The sequence below is a fragment of the Ictidomys tridecemlineatus genome, chromosome 8 (assembly GCF_052094955.1).
Source record: "Ictidomys tridecemlineatus isolate mIctTri1 chromosome 8, mIctTri1.hap1, whole genome shotgun sequence".
Taxonomy (NCBI): Eukaryota; Metazoa; Chordata; class Mammalia; order Rodentia; family Sciuridae; genus Ictidomys; species Ictidomys tridecemlineatus.
Genome location: NC_135484.1, coordinates 71,438,395 through 71,451,075, shown reverse-complemented (window position 1 = coordinate 71,451,075; position 12,681 = coordinate 71,438,395). Strand labels below are relative to the sequence as shown.

General features: G+C 41.7%; 1 protein-coding gene across 2 annotated transcripts in view; it reads left to right on the top strand.

Annotated features, from left to right (window-relative positions):
• Window positions 1–668: 668 nt before the first annotated feature.
• Ankrd6 (ankyrin repeat domain 6) overlaps window positions 669–12,681 on the top strand; it is a 190,801-nt gene continuing 178,788 nt past the window's right edge. For both annotated transcript variants that reach the window (XM_078019618.1, XM_078019615.1), the window contains exon 1: window positions 669–887. The gene's annotated coding sequence lies outside the window, so the exon portion shown is untranslated. The remainder of the gene's footprint in view (window positions 888–12,681) is intronic.

The window sequence follows — 12,681 nt, the reverse complement described above, 5'->3', positions numbered from 1 at the left end:
CTGAAGTAACCCTGAGCTTCTATCATGACATATCTCTTAGTTATATCCCTAGAACTGACTACCCTAGTCTATGTTCAGGGAGCTTTTCTAGGTAAGACTAAGGAAGTAACCGGAAAAGAAAATAGACAAAACCAGATTAAGATAATGGTGTGTAAAGTGAGGTAAGAATATGGGGGTAGGGATCTCTCAGTGTTTTTGCCTGATCCATATGGGATAGTTTTGACAAGCTACTTACTGACAATCTGTTTGAAATAAAGTCTTCCCTTCCCCTCTCCAGCTACTTCAATGAGCCTGAGTCATTCATTGCTGTTGTTTAGCTTCCGCTGAGCCGGCTCCAGTCAATGAACTCTGGATGTAATAGAAACAACTACTTGCCTACAGGTTGAGGATTGGAGGTTTGTCCTCTCAATTCTGCTCTCCCTCAGTCACCTGGCAAGCCCTGAGCGGAAAACCTCGTCCTACTCCAGGCTCCCTTCCACTATTAAGAAGGAGGTCTCTCCTGGCCCAAGGCTGGGCGCCCCAACAGGGAACAAATGCTGAGCAGCCCCGAGGGCTTTGGTGGTCCCGCCGTCACCCCGGGCCCCCGCTGTGCTCCAGCAGGCCGCTGCGGGGCGCTGCGGCCCCAGTTTAGGAGCCTCGGGCGGGGTGGGACGGGGCGGGGCGGAGGGCCCTGCGCTCTGCGGGCGCGGCGGGCTCGGCCACAGGTAACCTGCGGGAGCCGCGAGCGCGGAGGGGCGTGCGGGCGGCTGGAGGCGGCGGCGCTGGGCTGCGCCGAGGCCCGGGGGGCCGCCGAGCCAGCGGGAGTCGGTCGGATCGTCACCCCTCGCGTCCTACCCTGTAGCGGGCATCGGTTCCTGCGGCGTGAACCTCCGGCGCGGGAGAGAAAGGTACAGTGCGACCTCGCTGGGTCCCTCGGAGAGCTCCCTTAATTCGAGGTTGGGCGCCCCTCACTCCCAGGGCGCCTCTGATCCTGGGAGGACTAGTCCAAGGCTCGGTAGCTGCTGCTGCTCCCTCGGCGCCCTCAGATCGCGGACTATGGGGAGAGGACCCGGACCCAGCGCGTTGCCCCAGTCCTGAGGCCTCGCGGAAAGCCGGGTTAAGCGGATGTCTCCCTGCTCCCCCCTTTTGCTTTGCTTCAGTTGCCTCCTTAGAATATGGCTCTTTGGGCCGGAGGTGGGTGGACAGAGAACTTTCTCTTCTTCGCTCACCCCTCTCCTTTTTCTCCAGTAAACCCTCGGAGTTTGCAGAAACTGGTGTGTGCAAAGCACGGCTGGGGGCTGGGGGCTGGGGGCAGGGGGACAGGTCACCACGTACCTCTTTACCGCGTGGCGGCTGGCCGCGGGAGGAAAGGAGGTCCTCTTCTGTCGCCGTCCCCTGGCCTGCGGACAGGGCTTGGCGTGACCCGGCTGGGCTCCGACGCGCCCACAGCCAGTCCCCTCCCCACCTTATTTCCCCGCCACCTTAGAGGACTGTAAAGGGTGCCGGGAGATGGGGGTCTGTCCCGGGGGATGGTCGAGACCCCCGCTGAAGTCCCAGCTCTTTAGAATTCAGCAAGTGGTATCTCCCGGGAGCCAGGAAGTGACCGTGTTGTCTGTTTGGGTTCAAACATCACTTTACTGACACTTGTCTTGGGGATTTAAGTGCGGCGCTTCAGGTAGCTTTGGAAGACTGGAAAAGTGAAGTATTATTTGTGACCCATGAGTGAGTGACTTGAATTTTGTCGATCTGGTCAAGACTGTTTTTCCTAAAGAAGGTTCAGGTGCTAGTTAGGAGGTTCACTTTGCCCAGCACCACACACACACACACACACACACACACACACACACACACAGAAGGAGGAGGAAGAGGTAATGATGATGATGATGATCTGCTTTGGAGTCATGAGATTTAGTCTTGACACCACCAATTCTTAGGTGTGTGTCTTTGGAAACCCACGCCTTTATGCTTTAGTTTCTAGAATTGTAAACTGGAGATATCATACGTAACTTCAAAGTATTGTTGTAGAAATTCAGTTGATGCAAGAAAAATGGTTGGCATCGTGCTCTTGAATGTTAAGCATCTTTTTTGTGAACCTGTTGGATGATGATAATCATGTTAAGATAAGTCTGTTAGCTGGGCGTGGCGGCGGACGCCTATAATCCCAGCGGTTTGGGAGGCTGGAAAGGAGGGTCGCAAGTCGAAAGTCAGCCTCAGCAATTTAGCAAGTCCCTGTAGTAAAATAAAAAATATAAAAGAGCTGGGGATGTGGCTCTGTGGTTAAGTGCCTCTGGGTTCAATCCTCGGTACCTTAAAATATAACATCTGTAAAGTCAATGTAAGTGAAAAAAAGCTTGAGGAATGAAGACCAGCATACATGGGTTCAGGGTCCCTTGGTGTCCTGACACTGAGTGAGGCTTTCTCATCCTTAAAATAGCAACAACAACCTTGTTGTTCCTGCTGTCCTAAGTGTGTCTACTATACATGTTTAATTTCCTCTTATCCTTAATATGTGCTTGGCTTGGATTAGCATATGGTAAATAGACTTTTTTTAAAAAAATTAGGAATATGGGATGCTGATCCATAATATGGGGGGGGGAACTTTGATTGGGCAAAGGGGAGGGAGGAGAGGGGAGGTGGTATAGGGGCAGTAAAGATAGTGGAAGGAGATGGACATCATTACCCTAGGTACATGTATGACGGCACATATGGTGCAATGCTACATCCTGTACAATCAGAGAAATGAAAAGTTGTGCTGCAATTGTGTACAATGAATCAAAATGCATTCTGCTGTTATATATACCTAATTAAAATAAATAAATAAAATTTAAAAAATTAGGAATATGCCGGGAATGGTGGTACACGTTTGTAATCCCATTGACTCAGGAGGCTGAGGTACGAGGATCACGAGTTCAAAGTCAGCCTTAGTAAAACTCAGTGAGATCCTGTTTCTAAATAAAATATAAAATAGGGCTGGGGATGTGGCTCAGTGGTTGAGTACCTCTGAGTTCAATACCTGGTACACAAAATAAATAAGGAATACAGATTATAATTGGATTTTCTACCCTCTGGGTCATAAATGAGGAGGAGAGGGCAGAAGAAGGATGAAGAGGTAGTAAAGAGACTAGCAAACAACTAGTTGCTCAGTGTTGGGTGGAATAAACCAATGTTGGTGAAAAAAAATGCTTATTTGTTAACTCCTTGCTTATTCATGGTGGCACCAAAAATTATCCTTAGCCTCCACTATAAACCCATCAACTTCTGCAAAGAAACATACTCTAAGTAAAAGTCGTCTGCTTGTGATAGTCTCAAATCAGTAGTAAGGCATTCTTGCAACTCCCAAGGCCCTCCCTCCCATGCAGAAGATTCTGGTGCTGTCTCTGTGATACTTAGAGGTACAATTTCAAGATTAACAATAGAACACACCCAGCTTCCCATCACCCAGCTGAAGAACTAGAGCATCCGTGGGCTCTTGGAGTCTCTGAATGCTCCTCCTTGTGACCTTCCACTCACTTCTCCCTTACTCTCCCAAGGTACCACTGTTCTGGATTTTTTTGTTACAGTTTTCCTTGCCTTTCACATATAATATCTTAAATGAAAAACTCCCTGGAAAGCAAGTTTCCAAATAAGCATTTCCCCCAGTAATCTGGAGCATTCTAAAGTTAAAAGCAGGGTATTCAGAGAAAGATGCAAACTACAGAAAAACTTTAAATCTCCAAGTGCTGTGATGGCCTAGTTCTCCTCATGTAGAGTCAGGATTTCTTTGTCAAGATTTCTCTCCTGTTTTCTTGGCACAGACTCCAAGGGTGTGTTCTGTCTGTGTAGGGGAGGCTCTGTCTCTTCCAGTATAGCTTGGAGGCTGTAATTTTAAAAGCTTTGCTTGAGTCCCTAAGAATGGAAAAACAGTAATTTGTATGCATATGCTTTAGAAGTTTTTGTTTTTGTTTAATACAAATTATCCAGTGGGCATTGTATGAGATTTGAAGGATTAAGTTGACTGAGATTGACCTTATAAAAGGGTTTTAACCAAATTCTTTTTTCCTGGTTATTATATTTTTGTTAATGGTCTTTGTTTAAGTTAATTCCTCAGGATCACACAGCTCTCTTCAGTACATCTTCACAACTCCATGACTTTCCAGTTAAGGCAAACCTTCCCATTTTTGGTTCTTAGTGTCTGAGTAATTTTTTTCACAGTGCCTCTAGGTTGAGGTAGTTAGTGGTAGTAGGTGCAAACAACCAAGTCGTTATATCCTAACCACTCAGATGCTGTTTGAAAAAAATAATACACATAAACATAGAGAAAAATATTTTATATTATTTATAAATAACCACAATAACAGGATATGCATGCCTGTACTACTCAAATCCTGGGAACAGATTGGACATTGCTACTTTCATTTCCTGTTCCACATTCATTTTTCCACAGCACTTACTTTTTGTCACACAACCATCTTTGCAAAGATATGATATCATCAAGAGAGCTGCAACACGATTTAATGTAGGAACCCTGAATTAGCTCCAGTGGGTTCAGTGGTTGAACAAGTAGTGCAGTACAGTGTTTCTGTTGAAATTGTCCAATGTCCTAAGTTGCCCTACAAATTTGTTACAGTTGCAAAACACCCAGTCAAGGGCTACAAAATAGTACTCTAACCTGGAAGATGTTAATGCTAAGTGAAATAGCTAGTCAAAAAGGGATAAATACTCTATGATTCTGTTTATAAGAGGCACTCAATCTAGAGTAGTCAAATTCCAGGAAACGGAAGGAATGATGGTTACCAGGGGTTGGGGGAAAGCACAGAATGGGGAATTTGTATACAATTTTTGCAATTTCTGTGTGAAACAGTTATTTCAAAATAAAAATTGAAAAAGTAAAAAAAAAAAATTCTGTTAGTGATGCCCCACTACTGGACTATACCATGTCACTGAGATTAGGGATAATACATGATGATCAGAGAGCCCAGTAATGACATTATTTCCCCTCCCCACCTCCTATTCATCTCTTGTCAAGAAATAGCTAAGTTCCCTCTTATTTTCTGTACAAAGCTGAGGTTCAGCTTTAAATATCCCACTAAAATAGAAAATTCTAACCTAGGATTCTTCAGTGGGATCTGCATGCTCTTAGAGCGCCCAGAAATTATGTTTAAGTATTTGCGTGAATGTTCACATGTATATTTGAGGGAGAAGAAGTTCCAAAGCCTTCATCAGATTCTCAAATGGTTCTCTGACTCAAAAAAGGCTTTAATAAGCACTGCAAGAAAACTTTGTTTACAGAGTTGTACCCACCCCATAATAGGCTCCTTCACGTAGGCATCTTGGCCCTTTGGGGTTCTCTGGTGTATCTTCTCCCAGCTTCCTGAGGCTTTCTTTCTGCTCAAACCTGGAAAAAGCCTAAATAGTTCTTTTTTCTCAGAGCCTCTGGTCAATCACCTGAATTCCAAAAACTCCAGGCCCTATTCTTCAAGGGTCAGAAGTCCCAGATCGAACCATTTTAGGCCTACATTGTGCAGCTGTGGATCTGGGCAAGTCAGCCTCACAACTGCTCATCTCTCCCACCCACCTCAGGCTCCAGAAAAATATGAACTAAACAATAATATGAGACGGACACAGCTGTGGAAAATGGGTGAAGCTGGTACTAATGACTGAAGTTGAACATTCTCTCTCTCTCTCTTTAATTTTTGTGGTGTTGGGGACTGAGCCCAGGTTCTTCTACAAGTTAGGCAAGTGCTCTACTACTGAGCCACACCTCTGGCCCCTGAAGATAAGTAATTTCTGCCTTGGGGAGGGGAAATTTAATTTTAAGATTGTCTTCTGATTTACACTTTATGTTTCAAATGTATTGTAAGTATATCATATAACACATTCTACCTTGCAAGCCAAGCATTTATATATTATTAGAAAAGATGTCAAATGTCAGTTAGAATTTACTTTATAAATAGGACTTTCCAGTTATTGAGACTGGTTTTTGACTTAACCAATGTAGCAAAAATTGGCAGCTTGCAAGCATTTTCATATATACAATTCCTCAATATTTACATTCATCTTAGAAAGCATTTAATGAGCCTGGAATGGTGGGGCATGACTGTAATTGCAGAGACTAGAAAGGCTGAAGCAGGAGGATCAGAAATTCTAAACCAGCTGTAGCAACTTAGTGAGACCCTGTCTCAACATAAAAAATTAAATGGACTGGGGATATAGCTCAGTGGGACTCAGGGATACTTTACCACTGAGTGACATCCCCAGACCTTTTTATTTTTTATTTCAATCCTCAGTACTGAAAGAAAAAAAAGAACACACCCTTTAGTGAATCATGATTTATGATTTAACTCTTTCATCAACATGTATATATTCTTTTAAGATAGGTTACCTTCTATAACAGACATTTCCAAATCTCAATGGCTTAATCCATGGAAAGTTTACTACTAGCTCACACAAAATTCAAGTTGGTTATTCCAGGTTGGGTAGCTCTCCTTTATATGACTCAGGGATCAATATTCCTTCCTTCTTTTTATTTTATTTTTTTTAATTAAAAAGTTTTTAAAAAATTGTAGTTGTAGAAGGACAGCATGCCTTTATTTTGTTTATTTTTATCTGATACTAAGGCTTGAACCCAGTGCCTCACTCATGCTAGGCAAGAGCTCTGCCACTGAGCTATAGCCCTAGCCCAGTACGTTACTTCTTGAGATGCCATCATCTTCAACCTGTGGCCTCCAAAGTCACTACAAGGGGAAAGAAAGGATGGAAGTGAAATACTACATTGAATATCTTCAGCTAGTGAAATGCCTCACTTCTGCTCACATCCCACCTTTCAAAACCAGTTGCATGGCCCTACCTAGATTCAAAGAGGTTGGGGAATAGAATCCCTGCCTGGGCAGCTGTTTCTATGCAAAATCATTTACTTTGGAAGGGAAACAGAACACTTGGTGGATAAGTAACCATCTTTATACAAACAGGGTAGTCTTTTTTGTGGATCAAATAACTGCAACTGCTTTCCTATAATTTATTTCCCACTTTTCAAACACATGCATGTGTGTGTGTGTGCGCGCACACACACACACACACACACACACACACACTACCTTCATAGTCTAAGTTATGGATGAGACTTTCATGCAGGAAATAATTGTATCATAATTGCTTTAAGAACAAATAAAATTGGGATTAAGCCATTTAGGTTCAAACATTTATTAGGAAATGAAGCGTACTTCATTTACTCAGAGTCATCCAACCATGTAGAGAATTGTACATTTGAGAAAGATGGAGCAGAGGAAGATTAGCAAAGAACAAGAATATGCATGTCTTAATGGCTTCATGAATGTTATCATAAAAATTTAAAACTACTTCAAGTTGCTGGCAGAGGCTAGTGTGAAACTTTTTTCCCCTTTAAAAAAAATTCTTGCCATGGAATGTATTACATAACCATAAAATGTATCATTTTTACTTGTTAGCTCTTATAGGAAGCTAAAATTGTAAATTCTGGACCTGATTTGCTTGGAGCAAATTTGAACCTATGAGGGTGCCATTTGGCAATATCCAGCATCTGACAGCTACAAATGGGACATATTTGGGATTAAAAGAAGATCCCAATACCCAGTTAGTCATGGAGAAACTTTAGTGATGTATACAAATTATAATAATGTTTTATTTATCCATTAATAGTTAGGATTTGGCTGTTCTACCAGAAAAAAAAAAGTCCAGATAATTTTTAAAATTTACTTAAAATTTTTTTTTTTTTTTTAAAGATGGGGTTTCCACTGTGTTGCCCATACTAACTTGGAACTCCTGGGCTTAAGTAGTTGCCTCAGCCTCCCGAGCAGCAGGGACTATATGCACTGTGCCCAGGAAATCCTAAGTTTTAAAAATTGTTATATTTCATGGTGTCCATGCATGTGTAGGGAAGGAAAAAGTAATTTTCCTTCTACTCTTGTGAATTCTCAGCTGGGAGCCCTGTAACAAAAGACAAATTAACAAGAAAAAAAGAGAAGTTTATTTATTTATTTATTTTTTTAAAGAGAGAGTGAGAGAGGAGAGAGAGAGATAGAGAATTTTTAATATTTATTTTTAGTAGTCGGCGGACACAACATCTTTGTTGGTATGTGGTGCTGAGGATTGAACCCGGGCTGCACGCATGCGAGGCGAGCGCGCTACCACTTGAGCCACATCCCCAGCCCAGAGAAGTTTATTAAAATGTTATATTTCATATATCAATGGGCGAAAATTCAGAGAAAGAGTAACTCTCAAAATGAGGATTTATGGAGCTGGGGTGGGGCTCAGCGGTAATGCACTTGCCTGGCATGAGTGAGGCACTGGGTTTGATTCTTAGCACTGAATATAAATAAATAAAATAAAGGTCTATCAACAACTAAAAAAAAATTTTTTTTAAATGGGGGTTTAGAGCCAGATGTGGTGGCACACACCTATAATCCCAGCTTATATTTTTACTTTGGAAGGGAAACAAGGTTGAGCCAGGAGGATTGCAAATTCCAGGCCAGTTTCAACAATTTAGTAAGAACTTGACTCAAAATAAAAATTAAAAGGGATGGGAATACAGAGCCAAAAAAAAAGAAAGAAAGAGAAAGAGAGAAAAGGGGCAGGAGTTAGAACTTTGGCTTTTATGGCATCTTCAAGAAAGAATTAATAAATTTTTAGAGAAGTGTCAGGACAAAGAACAAGGACCTCAAGTCTTTAGGGGCTGTAAACTGTTGGAAGGCAAATGTATGGAAAGATATGGTAGATAAAGACTACTTAATACAGTTTGTTATATAGAGTCCTCTGGTGTCACCCCAGGCTTGTAAGAATCTAATCAAAGATTCTTCCTGGTATAGAGGGCAGGAGGGACATCTCTGTAAATTTATGGCCTACTTTTAAGCTAATAGGGAGAGGATGGAGAGCTTTTTCTTTTGTCTAAATCTTTCAGTTACCTTCAATTTAAATAATCCTTGGCCAGGTATGCTGTTTCATACCTGCGATCTCAGAGACTCAGGAGGCTGAGGCAGGAGAATTGCAAGTTCTAGACCAGGTTCAGGAACTTAGTAAGGCCCTAAGCCACTTAGTGAGATTCTGTCTCAAAATAAGTGTTTGTATATATATATGTATAAATTCGTAGCCAAAGTGGCATATTTTGGGGTGGCATATTCTGTTACCCTTCACTGGAATTAAAGATATGCTTGACCAGGGAGCTGGGAATGTAGTAAGAGCATTAGCCTAACATGCATAAAACTCTGGGTTATATCTCCAGCAGGATACAACAGGGGTTAGGGATTGGGGAGATACATTAGATCAATGGTCAGCAAATTATAGTCATGGGCCAAATCCAGTTCACTGTCTGTTTCGTAAATAAAGTTTTATTGGAACACAGCCATACTCATTCCTTTGCATACAGTCTAAAGCTGCTTTTACACTATGACAGAGCTGAGTAGCAGAAATAGATACCACATGGTTCATAAGTCTAAATATGTTTACTCTCTGTTTTTTGTTTTGTTTATGATACTGAGGACTGAACTCAGGAGTGCTTTATCACCAAGCTACTTCCCCAGCCCTTTTTATTTTTCATTTTGTGACAGGGTTTCACTAAATTGATGAGGCTGGCCTCAAATTGTGATCCTGTGGCCTCAGCCCCCCCTAGTGACTGAGATTACAGGCATGTGTCAGCATGCCTAGCTACTATCTGTTATTTTTTTTTCAGTTGTAGTTGGACACAATACCTTTATTTTATATATTTATTTTTTTGTGGTACCAGTGCCTCTCACGTGCTAAGCTAGCACTCTACCATTGAGCCACAACCCCAGCTCTACTATCTGTTAATTAACAGGAAAATCTTTGCTGACCCCTTCACAAGGACTATGAAAGTAACTATGCTCCTAGTTTGAACCTACTTAATCTCTCTAGCGCACTGTTATCTCACTAGAGTAGTAGGGATAATAAAATCTACCTGATGAAGTAGTTAAAGTGATTTTATTTAATTTTTTTCCACATTTTAATTGGTGCATTATAGTTGTACATAATGGTGGGATTTGTCATTACTTATTTGTACATATGCACTATATAATAATATACATTGACCCATATCACTCTCCTGCACTTTCCTCCTCTCTCCCCTCCTCCCACCTCCTAATTTCCCTTTGCTTTTCATGAAATCCCTGTCCCTTCTTCTTTTTCCTCCCTCACTAGCTTCCACATATGAGAGAAAATGCATTATCCTTGATCTTCTGAGTTTGGCTTTAAAATAAAGCAATTTTAGAGTTAAATAAAATGAACTTGAACAAGTTACTTAATTTAACTTTCCTTAGCTTTCTATCTTCCATTTAGCTTCCTTATACCAATACTTTCCAAACTTACCATGTGGAAGAGTCACCTGGGGGTCTATTAAAATTCAAGGATTCTTAGCCACACTCCCTAGATTCTGACTGAGTAGGTCTGGTAAGGTACACATTAACCCCTGTTTCTGAGGTAGGTGGCCTGTGGTCCACACTTAAATTACTCAGACCCTTGCAGCAACTTGTCTTTTGTGCCCTAAAAATAGTTTGGCAGCTCTAGATATGCTTCTTGTCTCAACCAGCATCAAAACTGTGCCTACTTGATAGGAGAGCTTGGAACCAAGAGGGGAATGCCCGGTGGTGTTAATCATCAGCATTCCGAGTGGAGCAGGGGCAAATCCTATAAATCAGCTGCCTGAGCTCTCCCAGAGACAGCTGCTGCTTTGCTTCCTAACAGAAATAGCAATAGGAAAATCGGCACCAGGACTTTAGCCAATGTGAGTGGTTTACAATGGAGCTCAAAATGCCTCTTGATGCTAAAAGCTAATAAGTGAAAACTAAAATTAGCACCATGACCTTGGGTTGGCCAGCTCTTTTTAAAATCAAGGAAAGAGTTAATTGCAGGCCAGGTGTGGTGGTGCACGCCTATAATCCCAGAGACTAGGGAGGCTGAGGCAGGAGGATCGAGAGTTCAAAGCCAGCCTCAGCAAAAGTGAGGTGCTAAGCAACTCAGTGAGATTCTGTCTCTGAATAAAATACAAAATGGGGCTGGGGATGTGGCTCAGTGGTCAAGTGCCCCTGAGTTTAATCCCTGGTACCACCTCCCACCCATAGCTACCCAAAGTGACTACAGGCAGTGCTTGCTTTGGATCATATTGAGTTTGGCTTTAAAATAAAGCAATTTTAGAGCTAAATAAAATGAACTTGAACAAGTTACTTAATTTATCTTCCCATTAGCTTTCTATCATGTAATGAAGGAGTTACAACTAATTAAAAGAGTTAATGGCAGAAGGAGTTGTGATGAGTGGTGGAACTGAAGTCCTGGTACTTAATAGACACTTTAAGAATGGATGCTTGGGGGGGGTGCTGGGGCTGCATACTTGTAATTCCAGTGGCTGGGGAGGTTGAGTCAGGAGGATCACAAGTTCAAGCCATGCTCAGAACTTAGTGAGGCCCTAAGCAATTAGCAATACCCTGCCTCAGAATTAAAAAATTAAAAGGGGTTGGGATGTGGCTCAGTGGTTAAGAGCCCTTGGGTTCAATCCTCAGTAACCATCCCCTCCCCCCAAAATATTGCTTGTTTAAATGTTTGTAATGTCTTAGTTTCCACAAGGTATTATTCTGGGGTTACATGATACCAAGTGAATGACTTGCTCACTGACCCTTTGTTTGGCTCCACATATTGTTCACAATCTTGGGGAAGAGCTGCAAAACCAGTAATGAATAACAGCAAAATCCTCTGGTGCATGTTGAGTTTTTATACCATGTGGAGAAAAGTTATTTATCAAAGTAAAATAACATCTCAAACCCAAAACAAAACAAAACAACACCAAATAAATAAATAAAACTAGACGAATCAAGAACCTCACACCTTCAATACTTTATATGATTGATGTTATGTTCCTGCTGTTCAGAAGCACTGTTTTAAATGAGGATCAGAGTTGGGGTGAAGGTCAGAGATAGCGTGCTTGCCTAGCATGCTCAAGTTCTTGGGTTCTGTTCTCAGCATGGCAAAAGACAAAAACAGCTGAGGATTAGTTTCTTTAAACCACTTTGCATCTTTGCTATTCTGCTGAAATAAAACCAGGATGTTTAGTTGGCATAAGCCAGTGCATTCTGAACTTTGAAGTATAATAAAACACTTTATCATCTAATGAAGGACTTACAGCTAATTAAATACCTTTCTGTTGGGAGACACGTGGGGAGATTGATTTCAAAAGCCCTTGCTAATAGGGATCTAAAAAATTCTATAAAATGTTATTAAAGTATTCTTTTAATAATGATCATTTCCACTCTCTCCAAAATGGGTGGCAGATCTAATTTCTCTCTAGAGTTCAGATTCGACCCCCACCTGCTGCCTTTCTATTACTAAATCCTGAAGAGAAGACCATTTTGAAGGAAACAGTGTGTATCTTTATTTATTGAACCAAAGTGTCCTTTGGTTCAATAAATAAATACACTACACTACATCCCCAGCCCTCTTTTTTAAAATATACTTTTTTCTAGTTGTCAGTGGACCTTTATTTTATTTATTTACATGCAATGCTGAGGATTGAACCCAGTGTCTCACACATGATAGGTAAGCGCTCTACCACTGAACCACAACCCAGCATCCCCAGCCATTTTAATTTTTCTTTTTAAGCCAGTGTCTCACTAAGTTGCGGAGGCTGGCCTCAAACTTGCCATCCTCCTGCCTCAGCCACCTGAGTAGCTAGGATTAGCCACTGTGCCT